We start from the raw sequence: 19,287 nt of genomic DNA, 5'->3' as shown, positions 1-19,287 counted from the left end.
ATATTCCCAACTTTGCGAACCCCATAGACTTCAATGGGAAGGCGAACTTTAAAAATTAGAAAAGCCATTTCTGGCCAGAAAACTGATTTTAAAGTTGTTTAAAGGGTGCCACGACCTGGACAGTGGCATGCAGGAGGGGGATCAAGGGCAAAAACTTCTCTGAAAAATACTTTGTTGGCACAGAGTTGCACAAAAAACGCAAGCTATTCTAGCGAAAATACGCGGCTTTTTTGCTATGTCGCGCTAAACACCATGACAACGGGATTTGCGGAAAAACGCCATGTTTGACTTGTGCGGAGTATTGTACAATACTTTTGCGACGATAAAAAATGCGGCGGAAAACGCGGCACGAACCCAAACTGCGAACATACGCATACCCGATGTTCACGCGAATTTGTTCGCCAGCGAACAGTTCGCTACATCTCTACTTCTGTGTATAACTTCCATGTTGTGAACTAAGCCCAGCCCAACATGTGGCTTTAGTTTTAGGACAAAAGACAATTTTACAACTGCACAAAATTCTTGTAGACTAGATCAGTCATTCCTTACTGGGAGAGCTTAGCCTAAAGGTCAGTTTTGATGAGAATTGGAGTGAAGGCTTATATGTTCTCCTAGACCAGGGGTCCCCAACCTTTCTTACTCCTGAGCCACAGTCAAATCTAAAAAGACTTGGAGAGCAACACAAGCACCATAAAAGTTCATGGAGGTGCCAAATATGGGCTAAGATTGGCTATTAGGCAGCCTCTATGCACACTAGCAGCTTACAGGGGGCTTTATTTGGTAGGAAATCCTGCTTTAATTCAACCAAAACTTCCCCCCAAGTCAGGAATTCAAAAATAACTACCTGGTTTGGGGGCACTGAGAGCAACATCCAAGGGGTTGGTGAGCAACATGTTGCCCCCGAGCCACTGGTTGGGGATCACTGTCCTAGACGTTACTTAAAGCCTAGTTTTAAAGTCAGTTTGACTGAGGTTTGGGGTGGACACTTATGCTGCCTTAAATATTATTTGAATTCTGGCTGAATTACTGATACACCAATCTTTTCATATGCCTGTAGCCTGTAGCCAAAAACTATTTACTTTGATTTTACCAAGCCTACAAGCTGGCCTTTTAGTGGAACTCTGTATAATGGCCAAGTAACACCCACATTCAGCACTAGTTATAATGTTTAGGGCTGTTGCTGTTCCTTTTCTCATGACCAGCAGTCATATTCATTAGTTCTAATCACCCACCCCTGTACAAATTCATCTTCAATTCTGGCTTCCCCTGGTAAGGCTCCCAAAACTGAGAATTAATTGATACTTGATATTGAAGCCACAGGGGCAGCAGAGGATATATGAAATTAAACTATAAATTGGTTTTGAAGGTAGTATAAAACTAAGCTGTAAAGCCCACAACTGAATTGACACTTATCTATAAAGAGGATGCTTTCTGCTCTGTACTGTGTAAGGGGTTGCCCATCAATACAAAGTACACCAGCCTCAGATGCAGGATACTTGATGCCCATACTCACTAGTACCATTTACCTTAAGTCAGTGTGAAGCCATGGATAAACTGGAGTAGTAAATATTAAGAATATCTGCATACTTCCTATTTCTATCCATTCTGAAATGTATCACTGTGGATACCGTAGGCTTGGTATTCATACAGAAGCTTATCATTTGCATTTGTTAAATGAAATACAACATTTTCAGAGATGTTCCGGGGTTTTATTTAGTCATAATTTATACATTTGTTTAACATATGCAGTTCTGTTGCTGCTTCAGTTTTGAACTTTAATTAGTTTATTTTGTATAACCATCATAAATGTTTTCAGATTCAATTCACTGAATACTATAACATTTTTTTACGGTACTGTTTATTCTAGAGAATTGAATATATTTTCACAGTTCCACTTACATTTATTATTCTGTTAGAATTGGGATTGGCACCCCTGAATATCTAGTGATGGAGTCATGTATTGGTTAGAGAAGATCGAAGGGACAACACTCACCATAAACCTTTAATCTTGACTGAACTTGGAGTTACAAGAGGAATTTCTTCATTAAGCATTAGGGCCATATTATATTTAATAATAGAGTCACAGCATCTTGTGTTGGCATTTTATTACAGAATCTAGGTGGAACGGGGGTGGACTACACTTGCAAAAGTTTTAACATTATGATTATGAGGAGATGCCTTATCAGAGATTGTTCTCCACATAAGAATTCTTTGCATGGAATCTATACTTTTATGATTGTGTGTGCTTGGGCAAACATTTTGTTGCCATTTTTTTTCTTTATTCTTTAAAAGGATAATGGAAGAGCACTGAAACGTTTCTGAAAGGAAAATGCATGCTGAAATGACAGGGAAATGAGAATCTGAAACCTATGTCATTTTAAAAAAAAATGTGAACTGCCCTGGCAGATGTGAAGCATGAACTCATTTCAGTGCTGTGGTGCATTAATAAATGAGCCCCATGATCTGCAGATCATTTTTACTGGGCACATTAACCATTTTTTTGTGTGTATCCAAAACAGAGCTGAAACATTTTACTACACAACATACTCAACAGAAACATCAAACTATAATAACACAGAAGACTGAGTTGATGTACACTATCCTATACATATAATGGTTGTGGATTTTTGGGAACATGTGGCCATGTATTAACAAACTAAGGAACATGGGGTTTGGGTTATGTCCAGAATGGTCATTTACAGTTAGAAGAATTATTATTAATCATTTAACAACTCTTGGGGTTAAAAATTATCAATAAAAGACCAAATCTCATTACTGAGGACAACATTGTTAAAGTTGAATTGGAGAATCAGAGTCTATAAAAAATATAGAAATGTTAAATGTTTTATATTTAACTTTCTGTACCAGTGTTCCATCAACCCTATTACAGAAAGGATTCATGCCTTTAGATTTGCCCATGGGAGTTCTCCTTTTTGGATTCATGATGCTGTCATTTGCATGCCAGTGGCACTGCACGTGCTCAGTGTGCTCCAAGGCTTCTGTTAAGGAGCAGAAATTGTCAAAACTGAAGTTCAAAAATAATCAAAACATTTGCAAAAAGTAGGGTAAGATCTGTCATAAAATCTGACACTATAAGAATAAATATTCAATTCTGATGCAAAACACGCTGGTTTCTATACTGCCACATAATGTGAATCTAAATTAATTATTTATAAACCTTATATTGTGAATTGTATATTTTATATATACTGTACATTATGAGTCAGTTCCTAAGCTCAGGTAATTAACAACAGAGCAGAACATGAGCATGACTCATTGTTAAAAAAGATGTGGAGCTACTGGGGCTATTTTCAGTGGATCAAATCTTTACAGCTAAGGTGCGGTCTCATCAAAATAGGCTTGGTCGCATAAAAAAAAGGCGGTTGCATCAAAAAAACGTCACGTTTTGTGAAATGCCGAATTTTGACAAGACTGCGCCTATTTTCATGTGACCTCGGCCAATTTGACTATAGATATTTAGATATAAGCCTATTATAATGTATATTACTTATATTATTATTTATAATGTTTAAAATATTTTGTGTATATGAAGTTTTTTATACTACAAATGGTGCAATTCAAAATGGAGTAAAGTGTGCATCGAAGACTGGATTTTTCTCTTTTTCAGATACAAATGCAGCTTCCCAGCAATTCACAAGCATGTCAGACAATTTGCAATGCTGAGTAAATTCCATGGGATAGATTCAGATGTAAGCTGGATGTCCATGATTGCGAATTGGCTTACAGCATGACTCTGACAGCTGTGAGCTTTATATAGATGCAAGACCATATCCCACTGCTTTGGCACCCTATGAATGATCTGGGGAATTGAATTTGCTGGAGTGGTGCGAGCAACACAGCAAGACTGGCGCATAATGGATGTTCAGAGATCTCAACAAGATCGTTAACCAGGTTATTGCCATTGCAAACACATCCAGAGGCAGATTACTCTGTCTTTAGTTATGAATCTGTGCACTCTTTATTCCCATTTATGAAATGTACAATATTTTATCCTTCACTTTGTCCAAGAGGAAATATGCATTTTCTGAACTGTAAACGCATAATATTTTCTGAATACTTAGTTTTGGCCTGAAGTTTGTATTTGGATTACCCAGCCACAACAATTTACCTTATGGCAAAACGTCTTATTAATTAAGAACATATCTCCTGTTAGTCACCAAGCAGACTTCAGCCGTAACATTCAGGCAATTCATTTTTTGTATCATTATTTGTAGTATTGTCTAGGCTTTCAAAATAAATATTTCTTAGAGAATATCAAAGTTCTATTAACATAACCAACCGCAAAAAATCCTCTGCACTCACCCATTATCAATATGTAGAAATTGGACACTAGGGCATTTCGCTACTAAGAAATGCCTTCCCTCCCCACCTCAAAAAGAGGGATTGTTTGTCCGTACATTGCAATATACTTCAAGCTGGCCAACTACGTCAAAGTCATCCCTTCTGGCCAGTCCTACCCTAACTGACCTATATAAGTAATTTAAGATTAGTACTGAGCAAAGGGACTAAGTTTTACCTGCAACATGCTTGCGTATAAGGTTAAAACTCCCATATGGTTGCCCTTTTATTAGCTCCATTGGGATCACCTGACTATAGCTGGGAATAGTGGGGGCTACAACATGGAGCTGGCCACTGCTCCTGTATAAACAATAACACAAAAAGGGAAAGTTGTGCTCAACCACTAAATTGTAAACCATTAAGCGGGGGTGCAATGAGGCTGTGACCATAAAATACATATAAACAACCGCAAAAAATCCTCTGCACTCACCCATTATCAATATGTAGAAATTGGACACTAGGGCATTTCGCTACTAAGAAATGCCTTCCCTCCCCATTCTTAGTAGCGAAATGCCCTAGTGTCCAATTTCAGTTAGGGTAGGACTGGCCAGAAGGGATGACTTTGACGTAGTTGGCCAGCTTGAAGTATATTGCAATGTACGGACAAACAATCCCTCTTTTTGAGGTGGGGAGGGAAGGCATTTCTTAGTAGCGAAATGCCCTAGTGTCCAATTTCTACATATTGATAATGGGTGAGTGCAGAGGATTTTTTGCGGTTGTTTATATGTATTTTATGGTCACAGCCTCATTGCACCCCCGCTTAATGGTTTACAATTTAGTGGTTGAGCACAACTTTCCCTTTTTGTGTTATTGTTTATACAGGAGCAGTGGCCAGCTCCATGTTGTAGCCCCCACTATTCCCAGCTATAGTCAGGTGATCCCAATGGAGCTAATAAAAGGGCAACCATATGGGAGTTTTAACCTTATACGCAAGCATGTTGCAAGTAAAACTTAGTCCCTTTGCTCAGTACTAATCTTAAATTACTTATATAGGTCAGTTAGGGTAGGACTGGCCAGAAGGGATGACTTTGACGTAGTTGGCCAGCTTGAAGTATATTGCAATGTACGGACAAAACATCCCTCTTTTTGAGGTGGGGAGGGAAGGCATTTCTTAGTAGCGAAATGCCCTAGTGTCCAATTTCTACATATTGATAATGGGTGAGTGCAGAGGATTTTTTGCGGTTGTTTATATGTATTTTATGGTCACAGCCTCATTGCACCCCCGCTTAATGGTTTACAATTTAGTGGTTGAGCACAACTTTCCCTTTTTGTGTTATCTATTAACATAACCACCTGGATATTGAGGCCAGCATTTATATAAAAAGATATTATGCTAAGGCTTATGCTAAGGAATGTTTGTTTGTTTGTTAGATTTCACAGCTTATTTACAAATTGCTCATGGAATGCAAGTTTTAGCTCAATTCAGTTGGATTTAATTGCTTCACATATATGGTTTAGCTAAAATATTGGAAGTAAAAGAGTGTAATGGAAATTAGTTTGGCGTCATTTGATAAGGAGGTTGTGATTATCATTGTGGTGTCACTTATACTGACATCCGCCACAAACCTACATTATGTTTGGTGTACAATTTATACGTGGTAGACGCATCTGAGTACATATTGATAAATGTGATGTAGTGACAGGTTTCTTTGTATTTCCAAGGAAAACATAACATGACTGCATTGTGCAGGATGGTGTGGGCTTTGCTGAAACATATTATCGTGCCTCTCTAACATTCACGTCTGAGATGCCATTAAAGAATCCTTTTTTCATTGAAAAGGACTGGAATGCAAACGCAAATGCAGTAAACATTTTTTACTGGAAGCACACTGGGGACAGCTTCTAATTTTTTTCACTTTATTCTGGATCCGATAAAAGTTAGAATGGAATGATTTGATTGAAGGGTTAAATTTTATATATTTTTATTTATAGTATTTATAGTATTTTTTTCAACTATTGTGTTTTTTCTTGGTAATATATTCCATATGCTATGTATTAGCATTCATTATAACAAAGAAAAGAAAACTACCCTGTAATTACCTGAAGGAGTGTGCCAGAGTATTGTATTAAATGGGATAAATAATTTTGTACTTTGTGGTAAAGTGCGCTCAGCCACAAGCCTGAGTGACATATAGGGACAAAGTAATTATATTAATTATGATCTAAATTATCTTAGAAAACCCTTCTGCAAACAGCATTAAACATAGCTTACATTGGTACTAATAGTTATTAAAATGTTTATATGTTTTTGTATTTTATGTTAACCTACAGTCCACAAATATAAACTATAGAAACACACTAATTTAATATAAAATTATTAATTTAGCAATAAACTAAAGTTTATATATCTTTTAAGCACTGGAGAATAATACTTGGCTGCATGTAAGATGAAGGGGCTGATTTATTAAATGTCAGTAAATTGTAAAAAATTGTGTAACACTTGTTTGACTATGGAAGGGTTAAACCAGGCTAGTAGTGATATGAGAGCATGTGTTACATGCGACTCTCTTTCTTAGGATGGGCCTTCGCTTAGGTGGAAGAGACCTGATCGGAGTTGAGGGTGTAGTTGAACTACAACTCACTGTGTAGTGCAGGTGCAGGAAATATGAACGCCAGAAAGGTTCTTGCTGTTTAACTATAATACAAGTTTATTGTCCAAGACACAGTTACAAGCAGGGCTATCAAATACTCACAGACAGGCAGAGGTAGATGTTAAGTAATAGTGCACTCTGAGGAAGAAGAGAGGGTGTACACCATTTTATCCCACCTCTTGGTAGAGTCTGGGCAGGGTAAATACACCTTTCAGATCAATGCCCCTGTGGAGGTAGTCTGGGTAGATATCTGATCCTTCAGGTTGATAACCTCTAGTATATTAGTCCTCCGGGTGAGTAGGGATCAGGGTTTTATTCTATGCCTGTCTCTATCTCTACTCCGTGGCCCTACACTGAGGCAACATTGCTGGATAGGAGAAATACTGATGCTGATGTGGATTCTGACGCCATTACCATTAGGCTAATCACTGTACTAACAGTCGCAAAAAATATTTTATGTTTTCAATGTAAAAGTCTCCCTATGGGCTAGTCTTTTATTATGCAAAATAATAATTCTAGAGAAAAGCCAGCACATTCAAAATATTAAAATAAATATCCAGTTTTCTTTTCTAAATATTGCCATTTTACTTGTAAACCTTCCAGATTAATATGTGGAATGAAGTACGACTGTAGTTGCAGGGATACTGACCCTATTGTGGTTCAAAATGAGATATTATGTAATGCGGTTAGCTGAAAAGAGAAAGGAGAATGGAAATTAAAATAAATGAAAGAAATAAATGTACAGTATTAATAATTGTACATAGTCATAAACTTTTTTTGATGCAACATTGGAAATAAACCTCATTGTTTGAAAAATATAATATGAAATGAATATTCAATTATTAAATCAGTTCACTAGAGAAAGATTTAAGTGAATAATCAAATAAGATGGATGTAAATTCTAAAACCACTTTAACTAAAACATCAAAATATAACTTCTTCATACACTCCATTATTTCTCTTCTTTTGTTGCCTAACAACATGAATATTATATAAGGAGTCTGTTCTACAGAAACAAAAAATATTTCTGGTAATATTTTTTCTTTCATAGAACTGACTCCTGATGTAATATGCATGTCGTTGGGCAACAAAAAAGAGAAATAATTTAGTGTATTAAGAAATCAAAACAAGAAATACAATAAACCGGTAAGTAGCAGCGTACAACATATGTGTTGGAGAAAATAAGAGCCCTAAGGGAAAATAAACACAGGGGTGGCCCACAGCTGTTCAGTTTTATGGAATAGAAAATGGGGTAATGAATGTGATTTAATGGGGAAAACTTTGCTCATAATAATAAATATGCCTTTAATGAGAATGAATTGCTGGAAAATCCCCTGTAAATATGCCATGTTACATATCTTGGAAAAGAACATTATAACATTATTGTTAGATAGGCAGGAGGTACATAAATGGATTCCTTTTGCCAATATTACATGCAAAAATAAATCCATTATTATAAGTACTGTATTGGAGTAATGTTTACCTAGGCCTATGTATCATAAAAAAGCAGGAAACCAATCATTTAACTTCATCCCTACTATAAAAAGTATTTTTATTAGGGTTCTTGGTTCAGTGTGGTAGATTTTACTTTGGAGGACATTCCACGTGTCTCAATGGAGATTGTGAACACAATATTTCATTTAACTTATTTTCTTACTTAAAGACAACAGCAAACTGGGCTAATGACTGACACTGTTCAGTTAAAAGCACCCCTATCCGCATTTTATGGCATCTAAGAGCACTACATAGGAAACACAGTACCTATGGCAGATGTGGCATTTACAGACAGGCCAATATTTAGATTCAGTGGTGCTACACATAACTTAAATTTCACAGCTTTCTGGATAATTAATTTACGAATAGTAGATCACATTAATGTACCAAACTTCTAAAAATAATTGTGTGCCTATCGATGTCTGAAGTCTCATTAAGTTTTCTAACATCTTGGCATCTGGTATACAGGCGGAAAAGGAATTTCTACTCTTCCCATGATACCATCCTTAGTACTTACCTTTTTTTGTAGTTAATAAAATCTGCATGCTACTGAACAGCTATCTTTTAAGATCTTTTTTTATACTGGTGGATGACAGGTGTATATTTGAGATGTCTTTGAAAATCAGGATTAAACAGGTTTATATATTTAATCTTTGTATGCCCTAATCCTTTACATGTAATTATCTGAAACATTCATTAATGTACTATATGCGATGGTGCAATAATGAAACTGTAAGCTTTACATACATACTCCCACATGTGCTCATTAGAAGATGGTTTAAAAATCATTAAACATATCACCTCCCATTTAACACTGGCTAATTTGTGAAGACATTGATAATCACCTCTGCTGAAATAAATCAAAACTGATGAACTATGCGAGACATTTCATGAATTTCAATGTGACGTTCACTGCAATTCTTTATCATAAAATATGACTTCTAAAACCCAAATGAGCGGTCCCACTCAAACATTAAGCTTTAAACTTAAACATAGTATACTATATGTTTGAGCTAAACTGTATTACTATGATGAAGAGAATTAAGTGTTTAAGATCCATGCTTATGACCAGAATGCGAAATGGCTCCATTTATTAGAATAAAATTAATATTTCTGATCATTAATAGAAATGAATATGACATACAGTATAACAGTGATATTCAAAGGGCTCAGAAGTTCTATCCAAATACAAAGAATTCAGAAGAAATTGTTTTTAGACTTGATAAACAAAAGAAATAAAACATAACAAAATCGATTTACAAAATAAAAAAGTTTTCAATGGTAAAATGGAGAGGCAATAACATTTGATGACAATGAGGTTTGTGACACATATTAACAAGAGTGTGATGAATCTGAATGATGTGAATGAGTGTGATGAATTATTTAATATATCATATATTACTGAATACTACCAAACACACAGTGCCTACTCTACCAGCTGTGAATATCTATGCCAAATGACACTCTCTTCTTGGAAAGATTATATCACTACTGTCATTTATGTTGTCTGGTGACCTTCTATGCCAGCAATGTCAACCACTGGCTAGTTAGATAGCTAGAAACTTCTATTTTCAAGCTGAACTTAACACAAAAAAACTTGTGATATCTCTTTAATAATGTTCAGTGAGAACCCTACATAGTCACCTAACACTGCAATGTCCCCCACTTCTCTGGTATTGTATAACCATTAGCAGTATATCAGGAAAAGTATCTTCACTTTATAGAATTATGCTACTAGCCTTCAGAATGTCATCAACAGATGTAACCTTATGCACTAAGACTAGAAACTGATCTAAAAGATATTTTTAATCCACCTACATCCTATAATGCTATTCTAGCTGCTATGTAGCCTTTAAACCAATGAAACACTTTCATGTGTGTGCTAATGAGCTGGGGCTTAAAAGCTCCCTGCTTTTCCACTAGAGCCTTTTTGAGCTAAAGGTAGGTGCAATAGGTCTTACTACTCAGTCACATTGTTTTCTGGGGGACTTTATTTTAATTGCACCACAGACTCAAAGTCATTAGACAGTGTAGGACTCACGTACAATGAGGGGCCTTGACGTGGCACGTGAGCTTACATATTTTGGCCAAAGTGTGGTACTAACACCTCATTTTTTGTAAAAATTATTTTTAAAGGCAAACTAAGCGCTGGCAAACTTTCTTTCTCTTTGTGTATAATTAATGGCTTTTTATCGTTTATTGCAGCTGGTCAACTCCAGATTGTGGGTTAGACCAAGCGCTGGCACAATAGTGTGTTTCTAGCAGCTGGTCAACGCTACAGCGTGGGTTAGACCGAGCGCTGGCGATTTCTTTCTGTGTTTTGTGTACAAATTGTAGCCAAATTTTGCTTCTAGCTGCTATGTAGCCTTTAAATCAATGAAACACTTTCATGTGTGTGCTAATGAGCTGGGGCTTAAAAGCTCTCTGCTTTTCCACTGGAGCCTTTTTGAGCTAAAGGTAGGTGTAATTGGTCTTAATACTCAGTCACATTGTTTTCTGGGGGACTTTATTTTAATTGCACCACAGACTCAAAGTCATTAGACAGTGTAGGACTCACGTACAATGAGGGGCCTTGACGTGGCATGTGAGCTTACATATTTTGGCCAAAGTGTGGTACTAACACCTCATTTTTTGTAAAAATTATTTTTAAAGGCAAACTAAGCGCTGGCAAACTTTCTTTCTCTTTGTGTATAATTAATGGCTTTTTATCGTTTATAGCAGCTGGTCAACTCCAGATTGTGGGTTAGACCGAGCGCTGGCACAATAGTGTGTTTCTAGCAGCTGGTCAACACTACAGCGTGGGTTAGACTGAGCGCTGGCGATTTCTTTCTGTGTTTTGTGTACATCCTATAATGAGTTGAAATAAAACTCAGCTTCCTAGATGGTAGAGGTCCTTATACAGAATCTGTATGGTATACCTGAGCTACTCATAACTACTATACCTTTTGGTGCAAATGTCCTTTCTTTATTATAGTATTATGGTTTTCATGTCAGAAAAGGTGCAAATACTTATATTAGCTCATTATTACATGGAGCAGGACAACATGTGGGCCATCTATTTTCCTTATAAAACTAATCACATTACAAAGCTGTTAATAAAGAGGCCCAGTAGTTGTCTAAGAGCCCCTTCAAAAGGATTTATTAGTACCACAGAACAGTTTCAAAATTACACAAAGTCAAGCCTCATAAATGGCCCAGTCGTCAAAAAAGTGTATTGCTAAGTGACAGCGTGCCAAACGGTTTACATTATAATGATCTGGAAACACATAATTAATCAACTCAGTGGTCAGTAACAATGTAACGTTCCAGAAAGGTATTGTTGATCAATACTCTAGTCAGTGCATTCCACTACTATAGACATAAAAGCAATAAGCTTGTGCACCTAGAATTAGTGTGTTAATTTGATTCTGTGACATCTCTAAAAGATAATGTTCCTTACTAAATATCACAAAAATATTGAAATCAGCATCCTTTTATTGTTGAACTACAATTATCTGGCTGCCAACTGCTGTCAATGTTCAAGTGTGATTTTTCTAAAGAACATTCAGTAATTGGCTACATGTAACTGCATCATATTCCTTTCTGGAGTATTTCTTGTCCTAGGGCCAGCAGTACTAATCATATATTTTTAAAGAACACTTTTCAGCAAGACCTTTTCAGACTAACATATTTATATACTCTTGATCTGGTCACAGACTGTAATGTTTTTATGTGGTTGGGTGCATTATTCACCTAAGGGGTGTAAATGGCATTACATATCCTCCTTTGATTTGTATAGTACACATCTCATCTGTAGTCACACATATAGCTGAATAAAAAAGGAATGGTATAATGTTATAATTTAAGTTGAGATTAAAAACGATATGAAATAAATAAAAAATATCTTTTTTCATCTCACTTAACTGAATCAAGGGCCATGTACAAAAAATAAGTTATATCAATTTGACCTAGATATGTTTTTGTTTGGAGTAATCTAACTGAAGCAGAAAGACATCTTTTTTCTATTGCGGTTAAAATAGAATTCTAAAGGCTCATTTTGTCTTTGATAAGGTGACATATTTTATCTTTCAAGAAATGTAATTTATGCATAACAGGGACGTCAACAGCTCCTTTGCTCATTATTGAAAAATAAACAGGGTTTCTCTAGTGAGAAAAGAAGTACCTTTAAAAGGCCAAAATGACAGAAATGTAATGAGGAATTATTTCACAAACTACTTTAGATATGCTTTCCCTGTTAGAGCAAATAAACTGCCTTTCTCTAAAGCATACTTTTTAACATTATTATTCACACAACCTAAAACTAATTGTCATTTTCAAAGATCTCTATTTTATTTTTAAAGTTAATAATAATTTAATTAAGTAAAATGTCTGTGCCTGCCCCATCACAAAAGGCACATCCTTTCAGAATATTGGAACAGTCTATGTAGTATATCAATTAAAAGTAAATATAAAATTATCCACCCCTTTTCATCTATTGAATGTTAATTCATAATAAATTAAAATTAATTATTTTTATGAGGTATTATTCAGTATCATTCAATATCATTTTTCAAGATATTCTCACTTTAAATGCCTGATAATTAGTGAAAATAATTGAAATTATGATTGAACTTGTGTTCTTCTCTCCTACTTTGAAGGAGAATGAATATTGGTAGAAACATTTTATATACAGGTATAGGACCTATCATTTAGAATACTTGGGATCTGGGGTTTTCTTTTCATAAATAAGGATTCATTATATCTTAGTCGGGATCAAGTACGAGCTACTGTTTTCTTATAACAGAGAAAAAGGAAATGTATGTATGTATGTATGTATAACTTTATTTATAAAGCGCCACAAGGGTACGCAGCGCTGTACAGAATACAAAATTACACACAGGGAGGACAAGTGATATAATAAATAAATACAATAAATACATATATATATATATATATAAGTGCCATGTGGTATGAGACACAGTAGGAAGGAGGTCCCTGCCCCGTAGAGCTTACAATCTGAGTGGTCAGGTGACATACAGGCACAAACTGGAAGGTAAGAGTGCATCAGGTATGGGCATTTGCCCTTAAGCGCAGGACTGGGCAAAATAATGTCTTAGTGCTCCAGAAGGTAACAGGTGATTTTTTTCTTAAAGAGAGTGGGTGAGTTTTCCCTACGGAGGGATTCAGGGATAGAGTTCCAGAGGTAAGGAGCAGCGAGATAGAAAGGTTTAAGACGAGAGAGCGCAGTGGGTGTGGATGGTGTAAAGAGACGGAGGCTCTGAGAGGAGCGGAGGAGACGACCAGGAACGTGTAGGGAGACCAGTGAAGAAATGTAGTGAGGAGCAGAGGAGTGAAGGGCTTTGAATGTCAGCAGAAGGATTTTGTAAGCTATCCTTTGCTTGACAGGCAGCCATGCTAGTGAGCTTAATTGAGGCTGAGCTGGATCCCTCTTAGGAGAGAGCAGGAGGATCCTGGCAGCAGAGTTTAAGATTGATTGCAGGGGAGAGAGGTGGGAGTCTGGGAGGCCGGTTAGTAGGAGATTGCAGTAGTCTAAGCGGAAATCATTTTTAAAAACGTGAAACATTTTTTACCTTTATCTATACAAGCAACTGGGTGTCATTTTGAAACCCCTACCCCCCAGGTGCAGGTGCTAGAGCACTAGGGGCTACTAAATATTAGCCATTAGCACTTATTCAAAGAGTACTTGTTTCTGGCTGCAGTCTGCACTGTGAAAGAGAAAAAGTCTGATGCTCCCAAACTTGTGTGTTTCTGAATGACATGCATGTTAGGGGACAGGTAATGGGATAGGAGGGGCAGTACTGTACTCACTTGAGTAATGCAGGCCATTGTGGTCCAAGATGTATTTTTTTTTTTTAGTGCAGTGTATCGCACCCATTTATACACATTGAATGACCCCTATGCTTATGTTAATAATGATACTTTTTTTTTTTTAGAAACCTAATAAGATTCCTCTATGTTCTTTAAAACCATAAGTCAAGGCTATTTTGTAAACCCTAAGACATTCTAATGATATTGATAAAGAAATTACCAATATATCCTACAGAAACGCACAGAGAAAAACTGATTTTAAAAATAGCAGAATCTCATTATGTTACTAAGGAGGAGCTTGATTGCATTTGGAGATCACAGCCAGAATTCCAACATTCCTAAGAGCCAAAAAAACATCTTTACACCAGGCCATCTCAATATCTCTCTAGGGATGGAGTTTAAAGATGTCCAAAGCTGAACACTCCACAGCCTTAAGTGTTGCTGGCAGCTCTTTTACTCATTCTTGCTTCTCTGGGTCTGGCTCAGGTTGGCTTTGCAGCAGTGTTTCCTTTGGGTGCACTGGGGCTCCCAGCCAATCAGATTTCTCTGTAGTCTGTAACTGGACTACTGGATAATGTCACAGACAGAAAAACAGGAAAAAGGGTTCTCTGATTCCCTACAGACATGATACTGACATTTTATAAACTATTCACAGTGACAGTAGATATGTTTTTTCTGAAGAATACAGACATTTAATGAAACAGAATAGAAGTGAGCAATAAATTGGCGACGTTCTTGCATTTTAAAATATTAGTTCAAGGGGAGATTCAACATTTATTTTATAAAACTTTGCGTTGAATGAGAGTAAGGTGTGGCAACATTTTTTTGTTTGATTGATGCTCAGTACATTGTATCTAGAGGTGTAGAATGTTAATTCATGTTGCAGACTGCACAGCCTCACAGAATGCATTTTCAATTTTTAAGAAGAAAATCAGTACATTGATATATGACAGAACTTGGTCAGTTATTCAAAGGAACAAGCATATCACTAGCTCAAAAGTGAAAACAAATTATTTCTTAAGCCTTCATGTGGTTCTCTTTAAAGCCCCTTAAAAGCTGCTGAAAGGTTCAGCAGCTAACCCCTGCATCTGACCCCAAGATTTGCTAGCATGTGAAATTTATTAAGTAACTTTGAAGCTGTACAGGACAATGGCTACCAAATGCAACACAATAATAGCAAATTTATTCTCCATGGTTAAATATATGTGTGTGCTAACTGTGCTTCCATTATTTTTTAACAGTAAAATAACAGAATTTACCAATATTTAAAACAACTTTGATTTAAAATAAAGGTTTCCAAAAGCCATTTCTTATGAAATCAATATAAAATTATTGCCACATAGTTCACAGCTTAATATGCTCATGACAAAAAAATTTAAATGCATAACTTTGCATTTGTTGACGCGTAAGTCAACTAGTGATGAGTGAATCTGTCATGTCTTGCTTCACCAAAAAATTTGCAAAACTGCTGAAATATTTGCGAAACAGCAAAAGAGTCACAAAATGCGGTGCCCTCAAAATTTTTTTGATGTGCATCTTTATTTTACACAACCACAATTTATTTGATGCAACCGCAACTAATTGGACACAACCATGACTTCTTTGACACAACCAAATTTTTGCAGAAGTTTTGTGAAAAAAAAATTTCCCAATGGCGAAATTTCAAAGTGAATCCATGTCTGCTAAAAAAATGTGCTTATCACTACTGTCAACGGCTGTATTCCATTCGCCCATTTTCAAACGTGCCTTAATATTTTCATGTCATGCAAATATACTCATCTGTAATTATTTGTCTACATGAGTCTGGAAATACATATCTTTTCATTCCAGACCTGCTTCCTTATCAATAATAAATAGACTGAAGGAACATTGCCAATCAGAGAAGCCTGTGGTACACCACTAATTACTTGTTACTTTAGCCATGTTTTAAAACAATTCTTAAGAACATTTATTTTATATCTGCTCTTCAGTCAGTTCTCCATAACCTACTCACCTATTTATTTTCTTTATATATCAATCTCCTATGGGAAGAGTAGTAACTGCCTCAGCAAAGTCTAAATGTATTACATCAACTGCATTGTCATGGTCTACCTTCCTTATTTCCTGCTAGGAACATTTTATATTGATTTGACATGAGCTGTCTTTCATAAAAACATTCTGTTTGTTGTCACTTTATTGATTAAGATGAATTTCTGTCTTAATACATTTTCAAAGCATCTGACCCTCTGTCATTCCAAAGATGAACTTATAGACACTTCCTTTTTGTATTTTTTCTACTATTAGATACGTATTGCTTTAAGGGTAAGTTTGAATACCAGATTTTGCTTTTTGGTTATTAAGAAGCCATTATACCGCATTGTGCATTGTGCATTGTGCTCAATACAAGAGAATAAGTCACTGGAAAAGGTGTATGATATCACTCTGTACAGAAATAGTTTTTTACTATGTGAATAAAAATATACCTCACCAGTAGCATTATGGAGTCTGGGGGCACATACCCCAGACCTAAAGCTTAAGGAGGACATTTGTAACAAAGATGTAGACAGATCCCATGAACAGGCATTGTAAAAGAACTTTCTACAGGCTATGAGAAAAACGTTCCTTGCTATAATGTAATCAATTAATGATTATTAGATCAATTGTAGGATAATACTTCAATCAGTGGAGCAACACAGGTTTGATGCTTATAAGAGGCCCATTATTTTTCAGCAGTGCTGCCGAGAAACATGGAATTCAGTTTATATATGGTTTCAAATTATGACTGAGCAGACCAGCGAGAATGTATTGTATATAGTACTATATAAGTCTTCAAGTTACACAAGATATCTGTATTAGCACTAGCATAGTTCTGTTAAACATTAAACGAATCATCGGGAGATTTAAGTCATTACTTTGTAGAAATAAAACATGAATGTGCTGAAAATTAGACTAATGTCCATACTTGAATACAGGACTAATGGGAGATTTGAGGTCCTGATGGTCCCAAGTTAAGCAGCAGTTTATTGTGAAGACTCGTGGAGCTACTAGTTGCAGCTACTTGACAATGACAATCATTTACGGATAATTTTCTCTACATGTATTTTAGCAGAGGCAATTTTCATTATTGTCTATGAAAGGGTATTTTCTGGCATTTAGTAACCATGACAAGTAGCTGCTACTATGTAGCTCTGTGTGTCTTTACCCTTAGGGGCACATTTACTAACCCACGAACGGGCCGAATGCGTCCGATTGCGTTTTTTTCGTAATGATTGGTATTTTGCGATTTTTTCGGAAAATTGTCGCAACTTTTTCGTTACCAATATGATTTGCGTGAAAAAACTCGAGTTTTTCGTAGCCATTCCGAAAGTTGTGCAAAATCGCGATTTTTTCGTAGCGTTAAAACGTGCGCGAAACGTCGTGCCTTTTAAGTTAACGCTACGAAAAAAGGCGCGACTTTTCGCGCAAGTTTGTACGCTACGAAAAAATCGCCAGATTTTGCGCAACTTTCGGAATGGCTACGAAAAACTCGTGTTTTTTCGCGCAAATCGTATTGGTAACAAAAAAGTCGCGATAATTTCCGAAAAGTCGTAAATTCGCCGAAAAAATGGCAAAAAATACGAAAAAGTCGCAAAATGTTCGTTTTCCAATCGGAATTTTTCCAATTCGGATTCAAATTCGTGTCTTAGTAAATCAGCCCCTTAGAGTCCTGAACAATGAGCTGTTTTGTACAGAAAATAGTTTTGCACTTGTTTAGGGTTTTGTTTCTACATTGGGAAAATCTGACAAAACAGGATTTAAATGCCACCTAAAAAGGTAAGTCATCCTTTTGTCTTTCATGTTAAAGGGCATCAAGAAAAGCTTTTTATATTTTACAAGACATTTTCTGTGTGTGTTCTTGACAGCTTAGGTTCTTTATAAAATAATCCGCATTCAGAATACAAAGGAAAGGAAAGCAGTTAAGCTCATTTGATGATAGTTACAGAAGAGCAAACATTTAAAGATTCATATCTTACAATTGATTTTTCAGTTATTGCAGCATACGGTATATATTTTCAAGTGCCTAATCAGAGGGTCATTTGTTACTGTTAAATGTTCTTATCTAAAGCCTTTCAAGTCACTGTGTTTATGAGTATTAAGCGAAAAATTGCTAAAATACCTTACAATATCTCTTTAGCTCTCTGAAAACCCTTTAAATGATTCACTGTTACACAACTCATAAGCTAAACTAGGAATTTGATTGCCAAACAAATACGTAAAATCTGAGCTTAAGGGGCAGATACCCTTAAAATTACCTTTTATTATGATGTACTTATTGTTATTGTTTAAATTTGTACTTTTAATTTTTTGCTTGTTTATACCCTTTTTTGTTCTGCTACTCTGGCTTGGTTGAGAAGTCATAATGGAAGATAGATATAGGAGTACCTGAAAAGAAAGAAAATCAATAAAAATATGATTATAAAGCTAAAATCTGTATTTTGGCTGCCAGGGGTCAATGACCCCTAACAACTAGATAACATTTTCATTTCCAGGTGCAGTAAATGTTCAGACAGTTAGGGGCACATTTACTAATCCTCGAATCCGAATCCCAAATGGGAAAAAAATGGATCGGAAACAAAAATTTTGCGTTTTTTTCGTTGCCGTCGCGATTGTTTCGTATTTGTCGCGACTTTTTCTGCGCTGTCGTGACTTTATCGTATTTTGCGCGATTATTTCGTTACCGTCGCAATTTTTCCGTATTGCGCTATAGTAAACGGCGGAAAAACCAATCTGAATTTTTCACGACGGCGGCGAAAAAGTCGCAGAAAATATACGATAAAGTCGTAACGGCGCTGAAAAAGTTGCGCAAAATGCAAAACAATCGCAATGGTGACAAAAAAAACCGCAAAAATACCGATCATTACGAAAAAAACACATTCGGATGCTTTCGGACATTCGTGGATTAGTAAATGTGCCCCTTAGGGTCGCTGACCCTTTGGGCTATTTAAAAGCTGTACTGCCTAACAGTATAAACTGCCAATATCTCAAAAACAAGTTCTAATAGAATATTACAGGGACA

The sequence above is a fragment of the Xenopus tropicalis genome, chromosome 5 (genome assembly GCF_000004195.4).
Source record: "Xenopus tropicalis strain Nigerian chromosome 5, UCB_Xtro_10.0, whole genome shotgun sequence".
NCBI lineage: Eukaryota > Metazoa > Chordata > Amphibia > Anura > Pipidae > Xenopus > Xenopus tropicalis.
This window is presented reverse-complemented; position numbering follows the sequence as displayed.